Source organism: Nyctereutes procyonoides, unplaced genomic scaffold, assembly GCF_905146905.1.
Source record: "Nyctereutes procyonoides isolate TBG_1078 unplaced genomic scaffold, NYPRO_anot_genome, whole genome shotgun sequence".
Lineage (NCBI taxonomy): Eukaryota > Metazoa > Chordata > Mammalia > Carnivora > Canidae > Nyctereutes > Nyctereutes procyonoides.
Window position 1 is genome coordinate 10,421,274 of NW_026575031.1, and position 21,227 is coordinate 10,442,500.

At 37.4% G+C, this 21,227-nt stretch overlaps 1 protein-coding gene across 4 annotated transcripts in view; it reads right to left on the reverse strand.

Moving 5' to 3' along the window:
• The window catches only part of FRMD5 (FERM domain containing 5), a 312,961-nt gene that overhangs the window by 208,388 nt on the left and 83,346 nt on the right, over positions 1 to 21,227 (reverse strand). The window contains exon 1 of one of the 4 annotated variants that reach the window (XM_055316882.1): positions 5,539 to 5,606. The exons of the other annotated variants lie outside the window; for them this stretch is intronic. The gene's annotated coding sequence lies outside the window, so the exon portion shown is untranslated. Of the gene's footprint in view, positions 1 to 5,538; positions 5,607 to 21,227 lie in introns of those variants that run through there. 4 annotated transcript variants of the gene reach the window in all.

Genomic DNA, 21,227 nt, shown 5'->3' on the forward strand with positions numbered 1-21,227 from the left:
TACCTGTACCTCATCTTCTCTCTGGCTTACATTTTCTGACCTTCATTAAATTCTCTTTTCCTCTCCAAATGCATTCCATGTGGAAAGGCTCTGGAGCTTCCCAAGAGTTCAGCTACCTTGTTCTTCCTGGCATAACTGACTGGAAACCCAGAAGTAGAGGAATGGCCCTATCTTCTTCCCCTTCTTGCCTTAGCCACTCCAACTATATGTTTGCTGTAGTCAAAGATAGCATTGACCGACCTTGACAGCCCACCTAAATCCAAAACAGACTCCAAGAAGACTGACCTACATGTCATCCACAAATGTGAGAGTAAATTATGTTCATCATTCTATTCAAGTTGAATTATTTGATCACATATGCAGCACTTTTCCTATATGTTTAAAAATATTGAAGCAAATTCCCCAATGTTTAACTAAAGAATTGATCCAGTAGTATGTTTCTTTGAAATAAATTTTGTAGAAGAAAATTTTCAAGAGGCAGTCCTTGGCCAACCAATTTCATAACCCATAAGTGTATGCTCAAGGTCACCACTGTGAATTCCAACTGTCACACAGGTCCACCACTCACTGGGAAATGCCAGAAGCAAGAAAAAAGACAGTAGGGAGGAGGGATGATAGCAAGTGACACTCACCACATCTCATGCTTATGATGCTTTAGACAATAAAGTATGGGGCCTGCTTTGGAGTATGAAATGCATGGTAGTAAATCAACAGCCAAAAGGCAGAGAAAGGATGTCATAAAGGGTTTATTCATAGGTTTACTGTAATGGGTAATCAAATGATATGATGATGCAACATTATAATGCTATAATTTTAGTTTATGGGACAGGATTTTTTTCTCCCCATAAAAGCTAGTGAGAGAATAAGAAGTCCAATAAAACCACCTTGTTCTCTGAAGTAAACAAACTTATACTTTTAATGGTAAAAATCACTTTGCCAGGTGGGTGAGTGAGGATACAGTAAAGCTAAGGAGAGAAAAGCAATAGTTACCCTCACCTAATAGGAACTTCAGGCTTAGTGAAAAATTCTAAAGGTGTCAATTTCCTCTGCAAACATGCTCTCTAGGGGAGGCTTTGAGCAAGAAGTCTAGGCCATAAGATTTACCCTAGGTCAGATTTGAAGCCCTAGAATACCATGGCTGTGATAGCATCCAAGCCAGGCAGACAAGAAGCAGAGCACCCATCAGCCTGACATGTATACTAGCCTTTGAAGAAGTAGAATATACTGCCAGAGCCGACTAGAGCTCTCTGGAGAAAGCAAGGTAGCCCCAGGGGAGACTCTATCTTGAATACTATAGAGAGAGATAATATATGAGTGTGTACAAACAAATACACAGTAACAGTCTACCCATGTCATGGAGATTCAGGCTCTTGTCTGATGTGTACAAATTATTTCTGTGGGCAGGACTGCTACTGTGCGCCCAGATGGATACATGGACAAATTGTGTTTACCCAACTTCAGAGAAACCATGCCAAAATATTCCTCCAAATAACTAATTTCAATTTGTTCTTGTTTTCCTCCACCAGCAGCCTAACAAACTGTTCCATACATGGATTTGACTTTTCAAATATTTGCAGCCATGACAAACTGAGTGATTGCTTGGGCTCCAGAAGCTTCAGAATGGCCTTTGAATGACATGTGTACTGCATTCTGATGTAAAATGTCATCTTCTTAAAGTACAGGAGAAAGGACCTGCAGCACACAGGCCTGACCTGACCCTCTGGTATATGCATCAGCAGGAGCCAGATGCCTAAAGCAGCCAAAAAAGAAATGCCACACTCCCAAAAGTTCAGAGTGACAAAAAAACAAAATAGAAAGTCCAAGCTTCAATGCCTATGTGACTCTTCCTGGTCATTTAACTCTTCCCTGAACAGAAAGCAAAAGGAGATGATAGTCGAAAAGCAATCCAGGAGCGAGCTTCTGCCAAAGCCGTGGGTCTCCCTTTCCCCACAGAGTTGGATAACTATAAGCCCCAACTGCAAGAGTACCTTCCTCACCAGTGATCCTGATGCTCCTGATACCTCCTAAAGAGACCCTGCCACAACCCTGACTTAAAGGACACCTTACTCCACACCTTAGTGCCTAGGTTTTTCACATTCACTTAATTCCTTTAAACATCACACATTAGAATAGACATTTGTATCAGGCACACTTAGACAAAGTGACCTCCCCCCCCCCAAAAAAAATCTACAAACTTGATGAAAAACGAAACTTTATTTTAAAAGTATCCTTTTTGTGTGTCAATTATATTCAATTTTTTTAAACAAAAATTTAATTGCCCTTTTTGTTTCCAAAATCAACTATTTGCTATTTACAGTAAAGGTGTGTGTTTTATAAAGGACTGTGAACTGTTTTCCACCTTCTTGATGTCTCTATCCAAGTAGAGCAAGACAGTAGTCAGATATCAAAAATATGACACTATCCTTCATGTTCCCAGATTAAGAACAATATCATCAAAACTGTTTATGCTGGGTATTATATGGCCTCTGCATGGAAGGCCCATCACCCCCACATATAAACACCTCCCTCACACCAATACGTTGTAGTTCTGGTAGCTCTGACATGTTCACAACCATTTTAACAATCAAAAATGCTTGGAAAATAGTGGGGTCATCACCAGTAAAAATATATAGCCATAACTCCCTATGTCAGTGTTTCTCAAATTTGAAAAGGTATAAAAATCACCTGGGAATCTTGTTAAACTAGAAATTCTGATTTCAGCAGGTATTGGATGAGGCCCGAGTTTATGGAGTATAACAAGCTCCCAGATGATGTGGTACTGCTGATCCTGAAACTACATTTTGAGTACCAAACCAAAGCCTTCTACTATGACCTCCCTTGGGAGGTCAAACTAATTTCTCTGACACACATGGAATTCCCATCACTTGATTATGCAAAAAGACACTGTTAAAACAAAGTGCAGTCCTCAGTTCTAGAGAATGGAGGAAAAGAAGCAACATTGGGAATCTTGGCCCCTATTCTGACTCATAGCCATCATTCTACTCTCTTTTCGTCAAAATTAGCTTGATAGGCTGACTCCCTTAGGAGACATGGAGATTGTTTGTTGCCAAAGCTTACCAGTATCCAAGATACGAAAGCATTATCTTTGGTTGTCCTCTTGCAACTACCATAGAGAGGCCAGCCATGGGCTGGTTTCAGGCTTGCCAGAGAAGCAGTTGTAACACTATTTCTGGCATTGAAACCGCATCTAAACCACCCTGAATACTCTGTATAGAATCACAAAAGATTCCACAATATCTAAAAAGATAATCTTGTGTGAGTTCAACCAAACTATTCTGAGTAAGCAATTTTTGCCAACTTTGCAGGAACACAACATTAGAGGATATACCAAAGTTTTTCATCTTAAAAGATGGAGGACAGAGGGGAGAACGTTTAAATTTTACTCACTAGAGCTGAAATCCAGTCACCCTGATTGTATTTGATGCCTCCTTATTCACAATTTTGCATCCACACTGTCACCTAGTAGAAAATGGAATCTGTAGTACTAGAAATAATTAGGGTATATGAAAATGCTCAAGGATGCATTCAAGTCACTAATAATAAAACACATACTCTATGAATACAATGTATTTTCTCCTAGTACAGTTAAAAATAGAAGCTATTGTCAAGTTGCCCCTCTGAACTAAAAACCACACCTACATTATTAACTTTACTGACCTCACTCCACAACCAAGATCTCTTGTAACAAAACAACGTGACAACCATGTCAACAAGACATCATGTGAGGTGATTATCTCCCCAGGCAGATGTGAGCCATGGGAGGCTTGACTTCTGAGCTTAAGATTCTATCTCCTAAAGACATTGCTTTAATAAAAGAATACTGATTTTTCTGGATTCTTAATATTTGTGAGGCTAAAGAGCCTAGTCAAGAGAACTAGCTTCTGCAGCTATAAATAAAGTAGTCCTTCAGGGTTTGTGATGCCAACCTGGAGAAATCAGCTTTGGGGTTGGACAGCTATTCACATAATCCTGTAGGGCTTTTATCCCCAGGAAAAGGAGCACCAGGAAAGCTTGTGGATAGCAGGCCATGTATGAAATCAAACTAAATCAAGTCAAAATATTAGAGGATATACACGTTTTCCCCAAAATGCATGTGTAGTAGAGTATCTTAATGTGAAACAACACCTAACACCATAACCTCATTAACTAACCTACTTACTATATATTTCTTGTTGCTAATTCCCTTGGGTGCTTCTGGATTCCAGGACTCTTTCAGACAATTCTGAAACTCCTGTGAAGGTGGTAATAAACTGATAGTGAGAACTGGTTGCCTGCTTCTTTTAGACCTTCACTATAAAAACTGGAAATGAATCCATTTTTTCCCCAGGGTGATGAACAAATATAAGGTGGTTAGTACTATGATTTCAGAAACAGATATATTTCAGGTCCTAGACAACTTATATTTTGCAAATGACTATTAGTTCTGCCTTTATTCTCTAGGGATATAGCCTATAACTAAAAGAAAGGGTAGTGGCATTGTTTCCTCCAAGAATGATGGCTGGACCAACTGCATCAGAATCATTTGGATGCTTTTTAGAACTGCAGATTCCTGGGACCCACTTAAAGTATGAATCAAAGGATTGGAGTGGGTATAGAAATCTATTTGAACCCTATCCTTAATGATTCTGAGTTACCTAAAGGCTAGAGAACCCTGGGTTAAGGTCTGGAGGGCTGAAAAGCATTGCACTACTGACTGTAGAAAAGCCATGTTTGTTTTGTCTTGTTTTGCTTTTTTAAAGATTTATTTATTTATTCATGATAGACAGAGAGAGAGAGAGGCAGAAACACAGGCAGAGGGAGAAGCAGACTCCATGCCGGGAGCCCGACGCGGGACTCGATCCCGGGACCCCAGGATCGCGCCCTGGGCCAAAGGCAGACGTCAAACCGCTGAGCCACCCAGGGATCCCCAAAAAGCCATGTTAATTGATTTTTATAGTGATTGCCACATCAACATTCAGTGGCAGCAGCATCCCACTTGGTACCATTATGCTTTTTTTGCAGGTACCTTTAACCTCTTGGACACATCTACTACCCTGGACCACAAGGTCTAAATATAAATAAGATACAGATGGTCATTTACCAACATGTACAGCCTTGAAAAAAACACTCCAGTTAGAGGATGAAAGAAATATGCAGTGCATTGCAAGAAACAAAGATGGATCAGCTGACAGGTAAGAAGTAAGCCTGGATACTCTGTGTGAGAAAATGTAATTGAATCCAATAAGCATAATTGGATTCAGTAAGCATAATTGGATTCCTTCCAATCAAAGGAAAAGAAAGTTCAGAGAAGGGAGTGGTCAGGACTACTACCACTGAAGTCAAATAAAATGAGGAATAAGGGTTTTGGTCTGAAGGAGATCTCCAAACTAGAAGAATGTTATTTCTGGTAATACATCTGACAAATCAATGGAAATAAGAGTTAAATTAAAGGGCCATGGAGAAATCAAGGTAAAGAAATGAAGACTTCCTAAATAGACTACTCTTTGATAGGAAAAATAAGCAAAGAAATTGACCTACCTTGGGATGAAATGTAGGGGTTTTTGTTGTTGTTGTTTTGGTTTGGTTTTTTGCTTGTTTGAAGATGAGAGTCTTTTCAGCAACTCCCAAGTGGAATTCCATTCTGTGCTGCAGATAAGAGTATTTCAAAGGTAACCTTGTGAGCGTTTAAAAGGTTTTCCAATCCACAGCCTACTCACCCTACTAAGCAAGTGGCTGGTTAGAGCTGGACTTAAGGGCTCACTCACTCATTTGGGGAATCACTTAGACAAGCAACAGGACAAAGAAAATGGCCATGCTCTCAGTTCTACTGTGTGTGCCTATAAGAGTGAACAAATCAGAAAAGCTCACCAGTTATAACCGTTGGGTCCAAGGCTTGGAAACTTAAAAGGAATGAAGAAAGGAAATGGATAAAAGAAGATGACAACTTTGGAGCAAAAGCTTTGCTCTACTGTCATACCCTGAGATACTAGGAGAGAGAAGGGAAGAGAATCCCAAAGGATTTGGTTAGGGGATTTTCCCTGTTGTCCAAAGAAAGAGTCTAGGAGAAGAAGATACCTATGGTCAATCAGGAAGAAATACCTTTGCGTCTGATATATTGAATGCCATTTGCCCTAATCTAACTATAGTTTTGGGAACACAGCCCGCAGGGGTGTCCACTTGACTCATCAGCTACAACAGTGCTAGCCTCTGAGACCTCAGGTCAAAAAAGGATGAGTTTCTCAAGAAAGAGAGAAAATAGGATGATGATGAGATAGTTTTTACCCTGGAAGGAGGTAAAATCCTTCTATTCAAATTGTGAAGTTTTATGGAATAGTTCCGATTAGATACAGTCTGTATAATATAGTCTTTGTCCTTGTACCTACCTCCCCTCACAACATGCATTTTTGAACTTTTCAGTATTCAAGTTATCACTCTATTGAGTTACAGGAGGTGGACAGACAGATTAAACAGTTTAATTTAGACATAACTCATCCACTATATAATTCACTCATTTAAAGCATATAATTCAGTGGTTTTTAGCATACAGACACACAGGATTGTGCAACCTTTGCCACAATTTTAGGACATTTTTATCATACTCAAAATAAGTTCTGCACCCATTAGCAGTCACCCCCATTTCCCAAAATCCTCTCTTTCTCAGCCCTAGACAACCATTAATCTACTTTCTATCTCCATGGATTTGCTTATACTGAACACTTCATATAAACAGAATCAAACAACACGTGGTCTTTTGTGACTGGTTTACCTCCCTTGGCATAATGTTTTCAGGACTTATTTATGCTGCAACATATATTTCCTCTTACTGCCAAATAATATTCCATTGTATGAATTTTATTCACTCATTTCTCAGTTGATGGACATTTGGGTTGTTTTTGCTTTTTGGATGTTATGAATAATGCTGCTAAAACTTTCATATTAGTACCATATACAGTAGTCTGTAATCACAGATTATTTCAAAGGTCTGGAAACAAAATTTCTTAAAAATACATGTGCTAGTTGTAAGAAACTGTCACAGTTAGATTTAAATGTCTGCAAAAAAAAAAAAAAAAAAAGATGCAGATTTTGTAATGTGTTATGTCCTTTCTTACCAAGCTGAAGATTTAAAGATTTATTGGTCTTTCCATTCTTTGTTGCCTGTCATTCTTTCTCTCTTGGATATCCTGCTTAGCTCTAGCAACTCTCAGTTTTGCCTTTCAAAAAATGGAAATACTTTTAACATTCATTAGCTTTAACAAGAAAACACATCATCATTACTGCTCGTTAGAACTAAATGGATGGTGACTATTTACCCCACAATTCCTTCCCATTAAGCGTTTTATTGTGTTTAAAAAGCTATGGTTAAATTCTGTTTCACAGAAAAATAAAGTTAAATGTTTTCCTAAAATAGACCATAAACTTGAAAAAAATTTTTTTGATAAGGAGCAATACAACTATGTACGAAGGCTGATTTTTCCACCTATTTTCTCAAGGTTACCACAGAGCTGAGGAGTAACTAGTATTTACAAGCAGACATTAAAAGACGTTAAGCATTTGATTTTAAAGCAAAAACATAAATCCATATATGGACAACACAAAGCAGAGAATCCACAGGAAGGTCAAGGGTAGAAAAGTAAACACAAAGGCAAAGTTAAGTCAAGATATGGAACAAGCTTATTTTATACACATTCACTGCAGAAATCTTTGAATTTCCACATATAATCAAGTAGAGGACTGTGACCCAATTTACACACATGCCTCATAACCTGCATTTGAAGCTCCCTTGGGAGATTCAAATTTCACATTTTCACAGAAGCCTATTAAGATCCCATTTGCTAAATGTCTATCATCAAATGTTAATAGAAGGGTTTTATTGTTAGAATGTAAGTCAGAGTTACTTTCATTACCTGAGTTGTATCTATAAAGCTCTATGCATCTCAACATAGGAACTTACTTTACTGAGATAAAATATGTGATCAGAAATTTCACCCCTTCAAAATGCACACTTCAGTAGTTCATAGCACATTCATAGAGCTAGTTTTCATTTCATTTCTGAGAATGGTTTTGTAACTAGCTGTTCACCCCTGGCCCTTTACCCTTTCTCCTTTTGTCTGTATGAAGAGGTGCTATAGAATAGCAGTGCCAATCCTGGAGCAAGGCTGCTTGGATTTAAATATCATTTCACCCTCCAGGTAACTATGGATCCTAAACTTCTTAGAGCTTTCATTTTCTCATAAGTAAAATGAGTATGTATATAAAAAATTGTTATTTGTGACATGTCTAGAAGCTAATCTGACACTCAACAATTAACTAATATCATTTTAATAAACCAAACTCTTATGTACAGAAAGAAGCAATAAAACTAAATATGTGCTTTTAAAAAAGGGAAAAAAGGTGGAATTTCTTTTCCTTCTAAGGATGAAGTCCAAACTCCTAATAGGTTAAAAATGGCTAAGAGCTGGCTCCTCCACATCTCTAGGCTTGTGTCCACTTCTCCCTGAGACTGACGGCACACACAAAAACACAGCATGCATATGTTTGTTTGCATGCACTGTACTCTTTGCTTCCAATTCCTTTGTTTGAGAATGCCTCCTATCACACCACATGATCCAGTTAACTCATTCTGATCTTTAGAATCAGTGGTTCACTGGTTACCTCCTCTAGGAAGTCTTAACAGATATGACTCCTACTTCTCATTGATCTCCTCCAGTACCAGCACCATACTCAAAATTAGTTAAGAATCCTTCCTTCTAGGGCAGCCCGGGTGGCTCAGCAGTTTAGTACTGCCTTCAGCCCAGGGTGTGATCCTGGAGACCCGGGATCGAGTCCCACGTCAGGCTCCCTGCATGGAGCCTGCTTCTCCCTCTGCCTGTGTTTCTGCCACTGTCTCTCATGAATAAATAAAATCTTAAAAAAAAAAAAAAGAATCCTTCCTTATGGATTCCCATGATATGTAATATCTTTGCACTTACTGCCTCCAGCTATACTTATACTCTGTGCTCTCCACTGAACTATGAGATCTTTTCTTAAACTTCAGCTTTGCTGAAGTGTAACTGACATATAACATTGTTAAGATAAATTTAAAGAGTAAACTGTTGTAATTTATATGCATTTACATTGTGAAAGGATCCCCCGATCTAGTTAATACATCTATCACCTCATTTTTTTTTTTTTTGGTGAGAACACTTAAGTTCAATTCTCCTATTAAATTTCAATTATACAATAGAGTACTATCAACTATAGTTACCATATTTTGCATTAGATCCTTAGACCTGATTCATCTTACAACCGAAAGCTTATATCCTTTTATCAATCTCTATTTATTTTAAGATTTTATTTATTTGAGAGAGTGAGCACACAAGTGGGGCAAGAAGGGGGAGAGGGAGAGAGAGAAGCAGACTCCCACTGAGCAGAGAGCCTGCTGTGGGGACGAAGGCTAGATTCCAACACCCTGAGATCACAACCTGAACAGAAGGCAGATGCTTAACCAACTGAGCCACCCAGGCACCCCTATCAATCTCTATTTAAACTGTGAGATCTTTGAGGAAAAATTTTGTCACTTATTCCAAGACTAGAATTCTGCTGGAAAATACAAAGTGCTTAATCAATGTTTGTTGATAGAATAGGATACAAAAGCCATTCTCAAACTTTTTGGTCTCAGGATTACTTCACATTGCTAATAATGATTAAGGATTTGAAAAGCTTTTGTTTATGTGGATTATATCTATTAATATCTACCATATTAGAAATTAAAACAGAAATTTGTAAAATATGCATTAATCAAGAAAGTAAAAAAGGTAAATAAATAACTTTTAGCATTGTTATAAAAATAGCTGTGACTCAAAAAGAAAAAGAAAGCTCTGACTCTGAGGACTGTCTGAAACAGTCTCAGGGACTCCCAAAGACGCCAGACCTCAATATAATAGTACATGGGAGTGTTTATTTTTTAAATCATAACATGTATTTTTACTCATATGAAAGTTAAAGTATTTGGGAAGGGTAATGGACGAATGAAAATATATAAGAAAGTAAGGGAGATACAACTTTTTTTTAAAGATTTTATTTATTTACTCATGAGAGACACAGAGAGAGAGAGACACAAGCAGAGGGAGAGGGAGGCTCCATGCAGGGAGCCTGATGTGGGACTCGATCCCGGGACTCAGGGATCACACCCTAAGCTGAAGGTAGACACTCAACCGCTGAGCCACCCAGGCAACCCAGGAGATACAACTTTAGCCTCAACTAGAGAAAATACCTGGAGCCAGAGCAGCAAAGAAAAGGCAAGAAGGTCATAAAGCACAAATAGCACCAGTCTTAGGAGAAATAATAAAGAAGCCAAAAGTAACTCTGTACAAACATAACCAAAAACAAGAATGGCACTAAACACCAAAAGGTGGAATGAATCTTAAATAGAAATTGACCTTTTAGGGGCACCTGGCTGGCTAAATCAATAGAGCTTGCAACTCTTGATCTCTGGGTTGTGAGTTCGAGCCACACATTAGGTGTAGTGATCACTTAAGAATAAAATCTTTAAAAAAAAAAAAAAAGGAAAGAAAGAAAAGAAAAAAAAGAAAAGAAAAGAAAAGAGAAATTGATCTTTCCGGTATGAAACATATCATTTTGTCCTACCCCACTCCCATCTTTTCTTTGTCATTCTCAATCCTGATGTACTCTTTTTACTCTCCTTTCCTCCTTCCTCCTTTGGAACTCTTGCTTTATAGTCATTGGTTTAAAAATGCTGCTCACAGGATCCCTGGGTGGCTCAGTGGTTTAGCACCTGCCTTTGGCCAAGAGCGCGATCCTGGAGTCCTGGGATTGAATCCTGCGTCCGGCTCCTGGCATAGAGCCTGCTTCTCCCTCTGCCTGTGTCTCTCTGCCTCTCTATGTCTGTCATGAATAAATAAATAAAATCTTTAAAAAAAAAAAAAAGAGTAACCCAACTACAACAGAATAGAGGATATTAGCTGTATATTAAGGGTTTTTGTTTAAAAAAAATTTTTTTTAATAAAAATAAAAATGCTGCTCGGATGTTATGTGATTAGAGAAGGAATAAAAAGCGACAGCTCTAATGAAGCTGTATGACTGGAATCCAACTGATAAATTTTTTAAGATTCTATTAGATTATAAAAATTATAATGAGACTTTAAAAATAGGAACACTGAAGTTATTTTTACATTCTGAACATACATTAAAAATTAGTGTCCCTAATATATGCTGCACGAAGGCCAGGATTGGAAAGTAATATGGACTTGGTTACAGTGCTAGGGTGGTAGATGAGTCGAATTAGTTCTTTAATATTGTGATATCATCCTTTCTACAAAAACCATGGAAATACAATTAATTCTCAACATTTGCCTTTGGTATTTTCTACAAATTTTTCAGGGACACACTACTCATTTGAATTTTCTTAAGTAGCTGTATGTGCTGAGATAAAAAACTCAAGGTCTAGACCAGGAGTAGGCAAGTTACAGGCCCAGGCCTCATCCAGCCTACAGGTTGTTTTTGCATAGCTCTCAGGCTGGGATGGTTTTCACATTTTTAAAAGGTTGTAAAAATGAAACAAACCGAAACAAAGAATAATATGCAAAAGAAATTGTATGTGGCCTGTAGTCAGCAATATTCACTATCTGGCCTTAACAAAAAAAAAATCTGGGGGTGCTTGGTGGCTCAGTTGGTTAAGCACCTGCCTGCAGCTTGGGTTGTGATCCCGGGGTCCTGGGATTGAGCCCTACATAGGGAGTACTGCTCAGTGGGGAGTCTGCTTCTCCCTCTCCTTATGTGATCTCTCTCACACTCTTGCTCTCTCTCAAATAAATAGAATCTTTAAAAAAAAAATCTGGCAATGCCAAACAAACATAACACATGCATTATAGTGTCTGGTCCATAATATATACTAAATAAATGTTAGCTACCGCTGTTATTAATTTTGTTATTATATCTGTATTTTATCTTAAATTATTATGCTCCTTGAATAATTATGTTTTTCATTTCTAAACTCTGAGGACATGGCTTGAACTTTGTCTAATCACATTAACCATAGAGTATTGCTATCACTATTTTATCTTTGCATTCTTTTCATCCTGCCTATTCTTGAAAAATCTTGAAAACCCTTTATTTCTCCTTTTCTTCTTTTACTGAGGTTAAATATACGTAACAGAAGTTACTTTTTTCTTTTTTAAAATATTTTATTGTGCTAAGAACACTGAACATGAGATTTAACATAAAATGTTAAATTTTTAAGTGTACAACACATTACTGACTATAAGTACAATGTCGTATAACAGAGCTCTAGAACTTACTCATCTTACTTAAAGCGACTTTATGCCCACTGATTAGTAACTCCCTAATTCTAATTCTCCTTTATCCCTGCTCCTAGCAACCACCATGCATTATCCTACGAGTTTTATTATTTTAGATACCTCATACAAGTGGAATCACGCAATATTTTTCTTTTCATGATTGGCTATTTCACTTAGGATAATGTCCTCAAGGTTCACGCATGTTGCATATTGCAGAATTTCCTTCTTTTAAAAGTCCAAATAATAGTCTATTGCATGTATATATTTTTTCCACATCCATTCATCTGTTGATGGACATTTAGATTGTTTCTACATCATGGCTACCGGAAATGAACACAAGAGTGCTAATATCTCTAGAAGATCATGATTTTTATTCTGAATAGATATCCAGAAGTGTAACTGTTGAGTCATACAGCAGTTCTATCTTTAATTTCTTGATAAACTTTCATACTGTGTTCCAAAGTGGCTATACCATTTTGCATTCCCACCAATGGTGCACAACTATTCCAAATTCTAACACTTATTGTCTTTTTTTAAAATAGCGATCTTGACAGGTGTGAAGTGATACCTCATTGTGGTTTTGATTTGCATTTTATTAATGATGAACATTTTTTTCATATGCCTATTAGCCATTTATATGTTTTTGAAGTAATGTCTGTTCAGATCCTTAACCCTTTTTTAATTGAGGAGTTAGAGTTTTTGCTATTGAATAGTTTTTAAAATATATTTTGCAGATTAACTTCCTATTAGATATATTGTTTGCAAATATTTTCTTGTATTTCATAGGTTGTGTTTTTATTCTGTTTCCTTTAAGAGAGTCCCCATTGTCTATTTTTGCTTTTGATGTCATATCCACTGCCATGACCTATGTTGCAAAAGTTATCCCCTATGTTTTCCCCTAGGAGTTTTACAGTTTCAGGTCTCTAATCCATTTTGAGTTGTTTTTGTGTATGGTTTAAGGGTGATGAATTTTGTCAAATACTTTTGCTGTATGTCTTAAGACAATAATGTGATCCTTATCCTGTATTCTGTTAGTGTGGTACATCCCATTAATTGATTTTTGTATGTTGAACCATCCTTGTATGCCAGGGATAAATCCCACTTGATCATGCTGTATGATCCTTTTAACATATTGTAGGATTCAGTTTGCTGGTATTTTGTTGAGGATTTTCAGATTTATATCCATCAGGGATATTAACCTGTAATTTTCTTTTGTTGTGGTATCTTCGCCTGGCTTTGGTATTATGGAAATGCTGGCCTCCTAAAATTAGTTTAGAAATGTTCCCTCTGGGGTACCTGGGTGGCTCAGCATCTGCCTTCAGCTCAGGGCATGATCCTGGAGTCCCAAGATCGAGTCCCACATCGGGTTTCCTGCATGGAGCCTTCTCTTCCCTCTGTGTCTCTGCTTCTCTCTCTGTCTCTCATGAATAAATAAATAAAATATTTAAAAAAATATTCCCCCTGCTTCAATTTTTGGGAAGATTTTGAGAATGACTGACATTAATTAATTTAAATATTTGGTAAAATTCATCAGTGATGCCAGCTGGTCCTGGACTTTCCTTTGTTGGGAGGTTTGTTATCAGATCTTATTTTATAAATTTATTTTTATTGGTGTTCAATTTGCCAACATACAGAATAACACCCAGTGCTCTTCTCTTCAAGTGCCCCCCTCAGTGCCCGTCACCCAGTCACCCCCAACCCCCACCCACCTCCCCTTCCACCACCCCTAGTTCATTTCCCAGAGTTAGGGGTCTCTCATGTTCTGTCTCCCTTTCTGATATTTTCCACTCATTTTTTCTCCTTTCTGTTGGGAAGTTTTTGATTACTGATTCAATTTCCATACAAGTTATAGATTTGTTCAGACTATTTCTCCAAGAGGTAGTCTTGATGGGTTGTAGGTTTCTAGAAATTTATCCAATTATTCTAGGTTATCCAGTTTGTTGGCACCCAATTGTCCATATAATTGTTTAATCTTTTTGATCCTTTCTGAAGCAATTATTTCTGAGGCAGAAATGTTTTTTTCATTTTTTAAAGATATAGTTGAGAGAGGAGTGGGGGAGGGGCAGAGGGAGAGGTAAAGAGAAACTCAAGAGGACTTGGTGCTAAGTGTGGAGTCCCACATGACCCTGAGATCGTGACCTGAGCGGAAACCAAATGTCAGATGCTCAACTAACTGCACCACCTAAGTGCCCCTCCTTTTTCATCTCTGATTTATTGAATCCTCTGGGGATTTTTAGTCCAGCTAAGAGGTTGTCAATTTTGTCTTTTTTTTTTTTTATGAGAGAGAGAGAGAGAGAGAGAGAGTGAGTCAGAGACACAGGCAGAGGGAGAAGCAGGCTCCATGCACCAGGAGCCCGACGTGGGATTCGATCCCGGGTCTTCAGGATCGCGCCCTGGGCCAAAGGCAGGTGCCAAACCGCTGCGCCACCCAGGGATCCCTGTCTATCTTTTTTAAAAAACTCTTATTTTTGTAGATATTTTTATTGTTTTTCTATTTTATTTCTGCTCTAACGTATGTTGTTTCCTTCCTTTTACTAACTTTGAGCTTAGTTTGTTCTTTTTTTTCCAGCTTCTTGAGGTATAAAGTTAGGTTATTTAGTGTATGTGCTGCCGAAGCAAGCACTAAAGTTAGGTTATTTAAAATCTTTTTTTTTTTTTTTTTTTTTTTTTTTTTTAGGGGCAGCTGGGTGGCTCAATCGGATGAGATTCTCTGCCTCTCCCTCCCCCTCTGCTTTTCCCCCACCCCCTCAGGTGCACATGCACACTTTCTCTAAAATAAAATCTTTAAAAAAAATAAAATATTTTTAAAGTAGGCATTTATCGTAGCAAACTTCCCTCTTAGTATTGCTTTTGCTATATCCTATAAGTTTTGGTATACTGTTTTCCATTTTCATTTGTCTTAAGCTATTTTCTAATTTCCTTTTTGATTTATTCTTTACCCAATGCTTACTCAAGAGTGTGCTACTTAATTTTCACATATTTGTGAGTTTTCCAGTCCTCCTTCTGCTATTGACTTCCAATTTCATTTCCAATGTGATCAGAATAAACATTTGGTATGACTTCAATCAAATTTTTAAAGACTTGATTTATAACCTAATATGTTATCTATCCCAAAGTTCTGTGTGCACTTGGGAAGAATGTGTATTCTGCTGCTCTTGGATGGAATGTTCTATATACGTCTGTTAGTTACATTTGGACTAAAGTATGGTTCAAGTGCAATATTGCCTTGTTGATTTTTGTTTGGTTTACATATTCTGTAAAATGATTACAATAGGTTCAGCTGACATCATCTTCTCAGATAAATAAAAAGAAAAAAAGGAAAAATTTTTTCTCCTTGATGAGATTAGATGTAGAATTTACTCTTTACTTTCCTATATATCATAAAGTAATGTTAGCCATAGTCGTCATCCTGCATGTTACATCCCTAGTACTCACTTATAACAGGAAGTTTGTACTTTTTGATCACCTTCCTCCAATTCTCCTTCCCCCTATCATGCCACTGATAATCACAAGTCTGATCTCTTTCCTGGTAAGTTTGGGTTCTGTTTTGTTTTTAGATTCCACATATAGGTGAGACCATATAGTATTTGTCTTTCATTGACTTGTTTCACTTAGCATAATGCCTTCAAAGTCCACCTATGTTGTCGCAAATGGTAGAATTTCCTCATTTTTTATGGCTCAATATATATATATATTTATATTTATTTCTGTTATATATTTATATTCATAATGTATTTTTATATAATATATATCTCACAACTTCTTATGTGTTCATCCATTGATGGACACTTAGGATATTTCCATATCTTGTCTATTGTAAATTATGGGGCTATTAACATAGCAGTGAAGTCACCTTTTGGAGTATTTTTGTTACCTTTGGATATGTTCCCAGAAGTGGCATTGCTAGATCATATGGTAGTTCTATTTTTAACTGAGGATCTTCCATACTGTTTTCCACAGTCGCTGCACCAATTTACAATCTCACCAACAGTGCACAATGGTTCCCTTTTCTCCCTATCCATGTTAGCATTTGTTATCACTTATCTTCTTGATGATGGCATTTCTAACAGGTATGTGGTGGTATCTCGTGCTTTTAATTTGCAATTCCCCAGTTACTAGTGATGCTGAGCATCTTTTCATGTATATCTCCTTGTATATGACTATTGAGATCCTTTGCCCATTTTTTAAATTGGGTTACTTGCTTGTTATTGGTTGTAGGAGTTCTTTATATATTTTAGATATTAACTCCTTATCAAATATGTAGTTTACAGGGGTGCCCGGGTGGCTCAGTGGTTGAGCATCTGCCTTCAGCTCAGGGCATGATCCTAGGTTCCTGGGATGGAGTCTCACATCAGGCTCCCTGGGGGGAGTCTGCTTCTCTCTCTGCTTATGTCTCTACCTCTCTGTGTGTCCCTCATGAATATATAAAATCTTTTTAAAAAATGTGTAGTTTGGGCAGCCCGGGTGGCTCAGTGATTTAGTGCCTGCCTTCAGCCTAGGGCCTGGTCCTGGAGACCCGGGATCAAGTCCCACATCGGGCTCCTGCATGGAGCCTGCTTCTCCCTCTGCCTGTGTCTATGCCTCTCTGCCTCTCTCATGAATAAATAAAATAAAAATCTTTTTTTAAAAAGAAGATGTGGTCTATGTATACAATGGAATATTATTCAACCATTAGAAACAACAAATACCCACCATTTGCTTCGAGGTGGATGGAACTGTAGGGTATTATGCTGAGTGAAATAAGTCAATCGGAGAAGGACAAACATTATATGGTCTCATTCATTTGGGGAATATAAAAAATAGTGAAAGGGAATAAAGGGGAAAGGAGAAAAAATAGGAAATATCAGAAAGGGAGACAGAACATGAGAGACTCCTAACTCTAGGGGTGGTAGAAAGGGAGGTGGGCTGGGGGTTAGAGGTGACTGGGTGATGGGCACTGAGGGGGGCACTTGATGGGATGAGCACTGGGTGTTATTCTATATGTTGGCAAATCAAACACCAATAAAAAATAAATTTATTTTAAAAAATCTTTTTTTAAAAAAAGGGTAGTTTACAATTTTTTTTCCCATTCCGTAGGTTGTCCTTTCACTTTGTTGATGTTTTCTTTTACTGTACAGAAGTTTTCCAGTTTGACCTAGTCCCACTGGTTCTTTTATTTTGTTGCTTGTGCTTTAGGGATCATATGCAAAAAAATCATTACCAAGACCAATGTCAAGGAGCTTTTGTTCCTGTGTTTCTTCTAAGAGTTTAATGATTTCAGGTTTTACATTTAATTCTTTAATCCATTTCAAGTTAATTTGTATGAGTGAGATAAGATATGGACCCAGTTTTATTACTTCCCATGTGGATATCCAATTATCCTATTGAAGAGACCTATCTCCACTGGGTATTCTTGCTTCCTTATCATTATCAGTTGGCTATATGTGCTTGGCTTTGTTTCTGGGCTCCCAATTCTATTCCATTGGCCTATTTGTCTATCTTTATGTCAATATCAGACTTTTTTCATGACTGTAGTTTCATGGTGTATCTTGAAATCAGGAAGCATGATACCGTCTCAGTATTTCTTTGGTTATTTAGAGTCTTTTGTGATTCTATATAAATCTTAGGAGTGTCTTTCTACTTCAATAAAAAAATTCTGTTGGAAACTTGATAGGAATTGCACTGAATCTATAGATGGATTTTAATAGTATTGACACTAACAATAGTAATTCTCCCAATCCATGGTCATAGGATACCTTTCCATTTATTTATGTCTGCTTTGATTTCTTTCATCAATGTCTTGTAGTTTTCAGCAGAGATCTTTTACCTCCTTAAATTTATTCCTAGGTATTTTATTGTTTCTGATACCATCATAAATAGGATCACTTTATATCTTTCTCAGAAATTTTATTCTTAGTGTATAGAAACACAATGATTTTTATGTTAATTTTGTATCCTGCAACTTTTCTGAATTGATTAGATGTAACAGGGTTTTCTTTGCTAAGTTTTTAGAATTTTCTAAATATAAAATCATATTACCTGCAAATAAAGACAATTTTACTTCCTTTCTAATCCTGATATTTTTTATTTTTCTTACCTGACTGCCCTAGCTAGGACCTCCAGTACTATGTTGAAGAAGAGTGGGGAGAGTGAGCCCCCTTGTCTTGTTCTTAGAAAAAAAGGTTTTATCCTTTCAACATTGAGCATGTTAGCTGTGAGCTTGTCAGTGAAGCCATCGGATCCTGGGCTTTTCTTCACTGAGAGATTTTTGATTACAAGATCAATCTCCCTCCTCACAATTGGTCTATTCAGATTTTCTTTTTCTTCCTGATTTAATCTTGCTAAGTTATGTGTTTCTAAGAATTTTTCCATTTCTTCTAAGTTGTCCAGTTTATTGGTATATCATTGTCCATAGCTTGATTTTCTGTATAGAAGTTCTATCCATTATTGAAAACGGAGTAGTAAGGCTCCTACTACCATTGTGTTACTGCCTATTTCTCTCTTTTGTTCTATCAATGTTTGCTTTACATATTTAGGTGCTCTAATCTTAGTTACATATATAATTATTATATTTTCCTAGTGGACTGATCTTTTGTCATTATACAATATATCCTTGTCTCTTCTGACAGTTTTTCCCTTAAAGTCCATTCTGGGTTGACAGATTCATTTCCTTTCAGCACTTTAAAGATGTCATTCATTGTCATCTGGCTTGCAAGTTTTCTTTTTTTTTTTAAGATTTTTATTTATTTATTCATGAGAGAGACAGAGAGAGAAAGGCAGAGACACAGGTAGAGGGAGAAGCAGGCTCCATGCAGGGAGCCGGATATGGGACTCCATCCCAGGTCTCTAGGATCACACCCTGGGCTGAAGGCGGTGCTAAACCACTGAGTCACCTGGGCTGCCTGCAAGTTTTCTGAGAAGATGTCCACCCTAGTTAACATCTTTGTTCCAGTATATAACGTGCCTTTTTCCTTTGGCTGCCTTCAAGATTTTCACTTTATATTTAGTTTTCAGAAATCTGAATATGATATGTCTAGGTAGGGATGTATGTATTGTGTGTAGTAGCATTGATACTGCTTGGAACTCTCTGAGCTTTACTGGATCAGCGACATGCTGTCCTTCATTCCATAATTTATGGAAAACTCTCACCTGTATGTCTTCTAATATTTCTTCTGCCCATTCTTTTTCTTCTGGGATCCCAATTATATGTATATAAGATCATTCAATATTGTTCCTGAGCTCTTTTTTTCTTTTCTGTAAAGATTTTATTTATTTATTTATTTTTTATTTATATCAGAGAGAGACAGAGACAGAAAGAGGGAGGAAGAGAAAGTGTAAGCATGAGCAGGGGGAGGCGCAGAGGGAGAAGGAGACTCCCCACTGAGAAGGGAACTCAATGCAGGGTTCAGTCACAGAATTGTGGGACTGAGCTCTGCATCAGGATCCATGCTTAGCACACAGTCTGAGATCCTCTCCCTCTCCCTCTGCCCTTCTCCCAGTTCATGTGCTACCTCTCTCAAATAAATAAAATCTTTAAAAAAAATAGGTGTAAATATTGTTTGTATCTACATTCCCTATGTCTTCCATACTCTCATCTATTCCACATTCAGCTTTCAATAATTTATTAAATTTTATAGCTAAATTCTTATTCACTAGTATGAAGTCCCATCTTCCTCCCATTCTCTGTCATAGGTAAGCCAGTGTTTTCATCTGTCTCTCCTTGAAGGTGCCTATACATCCCTACACTTCAAACTAGTTGACTGTGTTACAATGTTGGCTCTCCGATCAGCTCAAGGAAGTTACAGTTTTGTATATCATCTGTATTTCACGGTCCTCCTTGTTCTAGAATGTTTCTATCCCTGCAAAGAAACGAAACATCTATGTTGAGCTATGTGTGGGGTTTTTTTGTTCATTAATTTGAGATCATCCTAAATACTTTATACAGTATTTTCACATGCACAGATATACCCATTAGTGCTTTTTGGAGAGGAATGGAGGTGGGGAAGTGCAAAATAAAAATTGGTTACCTCAAAAAAAATTATTTTTAATATTAAAAAAATAATTAAAAAATTATCTGATCTACTTATTGTTGGGATGAGAGCAACACTCCTTCTTGGTTTCTATGTATTAGGTATAAATCTATCCCACCCTATTTTTTTTAAGATTTTATTATTTGAGAGAGAGAGAGAGAGTGCACATAAGTTGGGGGAAGAGCAGAGGGAGAGGGACAAGCAGACTCTCTGCTGATTGGGGAGCCCAATGAGGCGCTTGATCCCAGGAGCCTGAAAATCATGACCTAAGCTGAAGACAGACATTTAACCAACTTAGCCACCCAGACACCCCCTGACTATTCTTGAATACTCTGCTTATGAATAGCTCTTAGATATTTCACAATATCGGAGATCCCTGGGTGGCTCAATGGTTTAGCCCCTGTCTTTGGCCCAGGGTGTGATCCTGGAGTCCCGGGATTGAGTCCCATGTCGGGCTCTCGGGCTCCCTGCATGGAGCCTGCTTCTCCCTCTGCCTGTATCTCTGTCTCTGTCTCTCTCTCTCTCATAAATAAATAAATAAAATCTTTTTAAAAAAAGATATTTCACAATATCATTTGCTCTTCTAATTTATTTTAAGATAGCAGGTCCAATATCATCAAGTCCCAAGAACAACTTTGTACCATAGGATACACATCCTACTGCAATTATAAGCAGGTATTTATCCATTTTGATGGCCCAAGCTATTCTTGAGTTGCTACCATTGTTAGTCAAGGCAAATTTTTTATTGTTACCTACATTTTGCAGGACCTCATATATTTTACAACTGCAGTACAGACAGTCCTCAATTTATTGCCACTCAACAAAGCAAATCACTTATATAATCCTCTGGCAACAAAATCTTATCATTGCTTTTAACACAGTAAAAGCAGAGACCACCTCTTCTTTTCCATTATAATCTATC